We start from the raw sequence: 7,872 nt of genomic DNA, 5'->3' as shown, positions 1-7,872 counted from the left end.
GATGTGTTCCAGCTGCATCAAGCATCACTAAGCCAGCTAATGCAGCACAGCTGAGTATCTACTGCCAACAAAAACACAGTCAGGAGAAACTGAGGCTAGTAGCTCAAGACAATGCATTCTGTGCAATCGGGTTTGTGGCTCCCATGGCCCATTCCTGGGGTCTGTGTAATCTGACAGGATGAAAACTTTCAGGAACAGCCTATATGGAGAGAGGGAAAAGGAGCCAGTTTGCTCATCTGATCTGTGCCCAGCAATAGCTGACTGGGTGTATTTACTCATGTCACTGTGACATCAGTATCTAAATATACAGAGATGATAAGCTGTCCAGGGAGCCATTAAAAATGCCAGAGGTCACCACATTTTGGATCGATCACAGCAGATCTCAAAACACCCATATTAACTGCCTGGTTAGTTTTTGAAGTGCATTCTTGGGATGAGTGAGACTTAGCTGAGAAAAAGAGCCGGAGTGGATAAAAATGTTCCCAGGCAAGCCCTGGCCAGGGGAAGAGGGTAAGAAAAAGAAGGTTATTGCTGCCCCAAAGAGATAGTGATCCAGGACATGGGTGGTTTTGGGGAGCAGGTTGGATTACATTTGCTCAGGGTACTCTGCCAGCCCCTAAGTGCTCAGACCTGGCAGCCTCCAAGTGCTGGCCTGGCTCCTGACACGGCTTTGCAGCTCCAGCCCAGGTGGTTTCCAGTGAAACCCTCGTGTTTTTGCAAAACAACATTTTCACTTTGAAAATGTTATTGTGTGCTGGGTCAGTCCTCAGCTGCTGACTTCAGAGCTTTCTTCCTCTTCTTCCTTCCTCCTTTCACCATCCCAGCCAGCCTGGAGACGGGCTTTTCTCTTTCCTTTAAGACAAGTTGCACCATTTTCCAGAGTGAATAAAAAAAGAAATGGAAAGAGGAGGTTTTCTTCTCTTTTTTTTTTTTTTTTTTTTTTTTTTTTGGTCTGTCTTTTTTCCTTTTTCTTTTTTCTTTTTTCTTTTTTCTTTTTTCTTTTTTCTTTTTTCTTTTTTCTTTTTTCTTTTTTCTTTTTTTTAATATTAAGCAACTCATTAAAATCCCCAAAACAGGTGGACATCATGACTCAAAAATCTGTCCAAGAATAAAGGATGTGAGGGAAGTTTGCAAGCTTTCTATGCAGTGATTTCACTCCCAGAGAGTGGCTCTAAATCCCTTGATTTCCCCAGGAGCAGAAGATCAGGGGCAAAAAATTAATATACAATCAAGCCAGAGCTCCTGAGCCAAGCCATCCTGTCTCCAGGGTTTTTTGGGTTTTCCTCACTCCTATGATATTGTAGGATGGCATCTTGGTACCCCAGTCCTTCCCCTCACAGAGAAGAGGTGAGATGTGAGTGGTCAGTGGGGACAGCAGGCACTGGTACTTCTCAAGGCAGCACAGGATCAAACTGGAATTCCTAGCATAGATTCCACCAGGGTAAAAGAGTTTCTGAAGCTGCACTCCCATCTTTTAAGACTTATGTCTCCAGAAAGCATTAAATGTCTGCTGGCCTAGCTGACAGCCTGAGTGATGCCCAGGGATGATGAGAAGGACTTTTGCTAAGGGGTGCACAGGGGTGACCCAGAGCCCAGATCCAGCTCTATCCTTGCTCCATCCATGGGGTTATGGCATCACAGAGACCCTTACCTGTGAATATTTAACTGGGCCATGGAAAGCCTCTCTGCGCTGGTGGGTGCTTTATGAACCCACCCAGAGTGCAAGTGGTCTCAAGCCAGGCTGGGCTGAAATCTCCCACAGTCCCCTGAAAGCCAGATGTCCTCTGGATGCCAGCACTGGTGTGTTATATTTGGGCTGCTTTATCAGGTGCTAGCAGGTATGGATCAGGGCCTGTCTGTCCTCCAGGCTGAAAGAAGCCAGGATTCCTCACTCCAAGGATCTTAGCAGCATTTAGCATGCACAGATTAAACATTGACATAACTGTGATAAGCTGAAAATGAGCCAGGACTTTAGACCCTCTTATAGCTAAACAGGAGCTTCAAGGGTTTCAAGTGATGAAACACAAATCAGCCAGCTCAAAGGGCAGCTACACACCTAAACCCCTTAATGCATCTACCCTCAGAGTCTCCTTTCCCCAGACCAAACTTATCCCCAGAACCTCCCCTGCTCTCTTGTCACATGTGTCACACCTCATGTCTTGTCAGGCCTGTATTCAGGTTACAGCTATGTGATTCCTGAATCCTCAGATTTTCAGCATTCTAAGACTCTGAGGGTGCCTCAGTTGCTGCTAAGAGCACCAATGTCATGTATGGGGCATTCACTTAAGAATTGGCTTAAAGGATGATCCCTGTATGTCCCCTCCAACTCAGGATATTCTGTGATTCTGCATATGTTATCTTCCTAGTAGTTCAGGGAGAGCATCACTCTTTAAAGAACCCATCAGGAAACAATTCCTCCTATAAACAGAAGGACAGTTTTGTATATTGAAGTTCCTTTTACAGGTTATCAAGCAGTCACTATCAGCTGCTTTTAGGGAGATTATACAACATGTCCTAGCAGACAAAGCCATAGGTAGCTAAACATAATAAGCCATAAACAAACTACTGCCCTGTCAAATGCTGCAGGAACTGATTAATCATTTACCAAACCCTTTTAGACTGTTTAAAATGGACTTTTTTAGCATAAAAGTCACGCAAAGTAGAAATCAGTTCCCATTAGTTCTCATTTCCCACAGCAGGTTGACAAATATGGGTGATGTATGGAGGATTTATTGACAATAAAGGGACTCAGGGGAGGTTTGCTCACCATTTTTTTCTGTGCATATAGATGGTGTGAGAAAAGAGGTATCTGTTGCCTCTGCAGCTGAGGAGGGAGAGCCAAGGTTATCACATGAGCTGTCACAGATTAGCCACAAGCCCAACAAGGCTTAACACAAGATGGAAGTGGCTGGGGGGTGGCTGCAGAGGGTGACATTGCTCTGCGGTCCATGTGGTGCAGATAGGGACAACAAAATCTCTGCCAGCAGCACACAGCACTTACAGAACACCTGCAGCAGCATGAGGAGGTGGAGAGAAAGGACACAGTCAGAGTCTGTCCCTCAGAGTGGTGCAGGGTCCTGCTCTATCTGGAAATGCACCCATTTGTGTCCTGAAGCAGGGAGGATACCAGCCCTAATGCTGAGTGCACACGTCACCCCAGGTCTGGGATTTAGAAATACCTGATAGCTCCAGTGATGGAGGGGGATGATGGGCCTCACTGCTTCAGCCCTTGGCCCATGGGGATCCCACCCAACTCCTTGGACTGGAGCAGCAGTTTGGTTCATATTAACCCCATGCCAGCCACAGAGTTGGACCAGCTGCAAGGCCTGTGGCTGTATCCTGTACATGGAGAGACCTTCACCAGCTTACACCACCAGACAACTTGGAGCAGGTATTTTTCTGGAAACCATCCTGATTTGGGGGACTCTGCCCTGTTCCTGATACCTGGAGGGGTTTTGTCTCACCTCAGCATGAAGGTGGCTGCACAGCCATTGCTGGTTTCTGCCTGTACAGAGTGCTGCTGCAAAGCTGATTACCCTGGGCAAGCCTGACAGTGTCATAAGCCCCCTGGAGCCTTGCAAAGCCAGCTCAGGTCTAGAGCACTAATATTACCTGAGGTTTTTCCTGATCCAGAGCATTCCAGTCCCTCAATACTGGGAAAAAAGGCAGAGTTTACTGCACAGGTCTTTAATTCCTAATTGCTATAGGAGCAGGAACTGGAAGATCCACTCCTGTCTTCTTGTTCAAACTCCTCTTCCAAAGCCAGCAGAAAAAAACCCTTGCAAAATCAATTTTTTTCCCTGTTTCAGATCTTTCTCTGACTCCTAAAGATATATAGTGTCCATGCACTGCTTCAAGCCGCCAGTAGTGGCCACAGCATCCCACTGCAGTCTGGTAGCCGCTCTGCCCAAATCCTTGGGAAGGAGCTCCATCTGCCGAGCCAGTGGCCCGGGCTGAAACTCAGGGACCATGGCCAGACTTGTCCCAGGGCTGTGGGGTCATCAGGCATCTCCTGGGTAGCACCGAGCTCATCAGACCCTGTTTACCAAGATCAGTGCTCGTGAGAAGCTTCAGGAGGACTTTGAGATAACTTCCCCTCAAACAAACCAAACAAGGAGGGATAAGCAAAGCACAGGTGAGGGGAAAAATGGTCCTTGTGTGCCACAGCTGCAACTATGTGAACAGTCTAGGGTACTGTGGAAATACAGGAAAACAGGGGGGAAAAAAGAGTGCTGTCATCTCAGTCTGCTTTGAATGAAGTCAGATGGCTGAGCTCATGCCAGGTGAAGGAATGAGCCAGGTAGTCACCTGGGTCTCTGTTGGGCTTTCTCCCACTTAGACCTGGGCTCAGCTAGCAGCTCCTCTTAGAGATGAAGCTCCTGGGAGCTGCCTGCAATAGCAAAGATATGATGAAACTCAATTCTTGAAGGGGAACTGCTCTTGCTTGCTATTTTCTTGTGACAATGAGTCAGACCTACCATGAGGGCAGGACCAGGTGGGTTCTTGAGGGATGCTCCAGGCTCTGCATGGGTTAAGCCAGCTGCCTGCCAGGATGAGGGGTCCTGTACAATGCAGTACCCACAATGGGAGATGAGGCTCTCAGACAGGCTGAGTGCATCTGCTCTGGGCTCTCCAGAGACTCAGTCTGCTGCTCACATGGGAGCCGGTCTGCAAGGACTCATCTAAACCTAGGCATCTCTGGTGCTGTTGCTTTATCCAAGACTAGCTCCACTTCCCAGCCACAGGAGCATTTTGGTATGTAAAAATTTATTTTTCCTTCTGCATCCCTTCTTGGAGATACAGGATCTTTAATGTAGTTATTTTACTAAATATCTGATGCCATTTGATCTCTGTGATCAAAAGTTCCAATGCAGAGAAAACCTGCCAAAGTCCAGAGAGCTGAAAAGAAAGCCAATGAGCATTTCCGTCTTGCTCAAAGTATGTTACCTTTGAAAAGATGAGGATTTCACCTCTAAAATTCTGAACAAACTCCTCAGAACACCAGCCCTCTCACTGGGAAAACACTAAGGGTAAATTGTAAGAATTTTGAGCTCAGATTTTAAGCCTCTTCCTGATGTCTCCAGTATCACAAAGCCCTGTGCTGGCAACAAGGCTGGGGTGAAAGTGTAACAGGCTGTGCTGTCCCTGAGCATCCCACAGGTTTAGAGCTAGCAAAGTCTTTGTCTCCACTTCCTCTGCTAGCTGTTGTGTGCTGGAAAGCAGTGCCTGTCCCACACCCGACAGGGCAGCACTTGGTGTGTGGTGAGTGACCCCTGTGTGTGATGGTGTGGTGGCCAGCACCACACCACAATCTGGAGATGAAGTTTCACTTGATCATTACTTCACTCTGATTAAATTCACCATGAGCTGCAACACGATGAGAAAAAGCAATGCACCCATCAAACTGATGATGGAGACAAGAACAAGGCTGCTCCATGGGACTTGGGCTGTCAAGGACTAACTGATGTGGAAATTACGTGACTGAGGGTCAGCAATTACAGGACTCTCCTGCTCTACATGGGAGAGGCCACAGCTGGAAAAGAGCTTGCTCTCTCCTAGGGACATCCCAGGAAAAGCTGTGAAAACAATTTGAAGAAAGCCTCTGTATGCATGAGGCTACACTATTCCCTGAGAAAGCCAGTGCAGTGGGGAAGAAGGGGCTCTAAGGCTACAGAGTAATTTTATATGCAAGTACTTTCTTGCACATATAAGAAATCAGGCCAAAGTGGTGCCCTGAAACCCTAAAAATCTCAGTGGCTAATGTTCAGCTGATTCTTTTCCAGTCTGTGCTGACAGGTTGCTTTTAGACTGATCAGTTTTCTCCAGGGCTTAAATATGGCATTGGTTTCTGGTGTGGGCTCTCCTCAGTCTGGTGCCAAGGAGATGCAATGAAGACTGTTTGCATTTTCAGTCCCAGTCAAGTAGCAGAGAATTTAACATCTGCATTTTTTTTTAAATTAAAAATGCCTGCAAATTACTACAATTTGACCTGTTTCGGGAAGGGGGGGGGGATGGAACCCACAGTAATCACAAAGAAACCAGTTGGTACTTTTCTTACACACAGTGCTACAGTCAGGCAAGACCAACCTCAGCAGGGCAAGAATTTACCCCAAGCTTCCCCTTTGTTTGGTTGTAGAATATCCTTTACTATATCTTGTTTGAAGCCAGGTTACCCCTCTGATAGTGGGAAAGCTGGGAGCCATCATCTGGCGCACAAAGTAGGGAGCTGCCCCATTGCAAAGCCCTGACCTGAGACCATGCCCTTGCATGGATCCCAGTACTGCAACATTTTTATTTGACAGCTTGGCCGCTAAAGGAAGCCATTCCCAATCCTCCAGCTGACTCCTGGTCTCATGGGCAGAGCTGGGAGTTGTGACTTTGATGCAGTTCAGGATTGGACCCCAAAAGTGAGAGTGAAGACACCATTTTTTAAGTGTTTTTGTGCAAAAGGCTTAATGGTTTATTAAAGTGAGAATGACCTCAGCAAGCATATGAGACCGACAAGAGCTGAGAGGATGTGGCTGAACATCTTGCTAGCAAAATGGCAACTCTCACTTGCCCTGCTGCTGTTTACCTGTCAGCCTTTGCTACTTTTTCTTTGGGAGGGACGTGAGGTTTCCTCCCTATGCAGAGCCCAAAGTGATGCATGAAAAGCCAAATTCAACCCAAGCAACCCTCTGGATGATGATCAGGGTAAGCCCACAGCAGGAGCCTGCTCCCCCATCCAGGAGCTCAACTCCCCCTCTTCCATCACTCTCTGGCTCTAGGACAACCACAGCTGGTTTGTGAGCCTTTATCTCTGCCATGAGCGATAACGCTGCCTAAAATCCTCTTGGCAGGAATAATTCTCTCTAAAGAGAAAACGACCCTGTGCAGGGTTTCAGCAGACACATCCCAAGCCCTTCTGAGGACTCCTGCTAAACTTGCTTTTTTTTGCCAGGCCAGACCTGCATCTCCCTCTGCTCCCAGCCCTGGCAAAGGCAGCGGGCCAACCTGCTTAGCATGCGTCTGTCATTGCTGGGAGCAATCACTGCTGCCAAGCAGCCAAGCCCAGCGGCCACAAGCATCTCGGTCCAGCGTCCCCCCCATCCTGGCTTGTCATATGATTTCTCCTAAGGGACAACTGCTGAGCAGGACTCTGACTCCAAGCTGATCCTTTGCTGATAAGCCAGCTGCCAAGCCTCCACTGCTGAGACAAAAGAGTTTTTCTCTTCCCAGCAGGGTTTTTCTGCTGTGAATGACAGAGAAAGGGGTAAAAGTGAGCTGCCTGGCACACCTTGTGGGTGAGAGGCTTTCAGGGCTCCTTGTCCCCCACTGTGCTGGCAGATCATGGAGCTTTTCAGGCTGAGCTTGGGATGCATTTACCTCCTTCCTTGGCTTGAGGGTAAGTTTCTCCTCCTTTGGGGTAGCTGTAAAGTGGGAAGAGAACTGCCTCTTGGGTTTTAACCTGCTTTCTTGCTGACCCGTTTCTTGGGCTGCAAAGCTCAAGAACACACCAGCTGTAAAACACGTGCCAACAGGCACATTTCAGGGCAGCATTTAAAATGGGATTAAACACAAGGGTACAGAAGACTGAGGAAGAGTGAGGGACAGGCTGGCAAGGTGCTGGGATGGCTGGGCCAGGGACATTGTGGCATCATGCCGGCAGCTTTTATAAAGTATTTTTAAGCTGCTGTGAGTAGTGGATGAATAAACCTTCTCAGGGAGGGAGGCAGGCAAAGTGACCTCCTAAGCACTAATGTTCCTTCCAGTCTCAGCTGCTCCTTCCCAACAGAAGTGAGTGAGCTCAGAGCATGCTAGCAGCATGGGGAGTGTAGAAGTATTGGTCCTGCTCCTGTGGTAGTTGGCTGGGAGTGGGATATGCTAGGAAGC

At 47.8% G+C, this 7,872-nt stretch overlaps 2 protein-coding genes across 2 annotated transcripts in view; one reads left to right on the top strand and one right to left on the bottom strand.

Annotated features, from left to right (window-relative positions):
• Positions 1-7,872, top strand: part of LOC105760850 (uncharacterized) — a 40,960-nt gene that overhangs the window by 20,603 nt on the left and 12,485 nt on the right. The window lies entirely within an intron of this gene.
• The window catches only part of MYORG (myogenesis regulating glycosidase (putative)), a 28,535-nt gene that overhangs the window by 11,218 nt on the left and 9,445 nt on the right, over positions 1-7,872 (bottom strand). The window lies entirely within an intron of this gene.

Source organism: Taeniopygia guttata, chromosome Z (assembly GCF_048771995.1).
Source record: "Taeniopygia guttata chromosome Z, bTaeGut7.mat, whole genome shotgun sequence".
Classification (NCBI taxonomy): domain Eukaryota; kingdom Metazoa; phylum Chordata; class Aves; order Passeriformes; family Estrildidae; genus Taeniopygia; species Taeniopygia guttata.
Note: the sequence above shows the minus strand (reverse complement) of the source record. Positions and strands in the feature narration are given on the sequence as shown.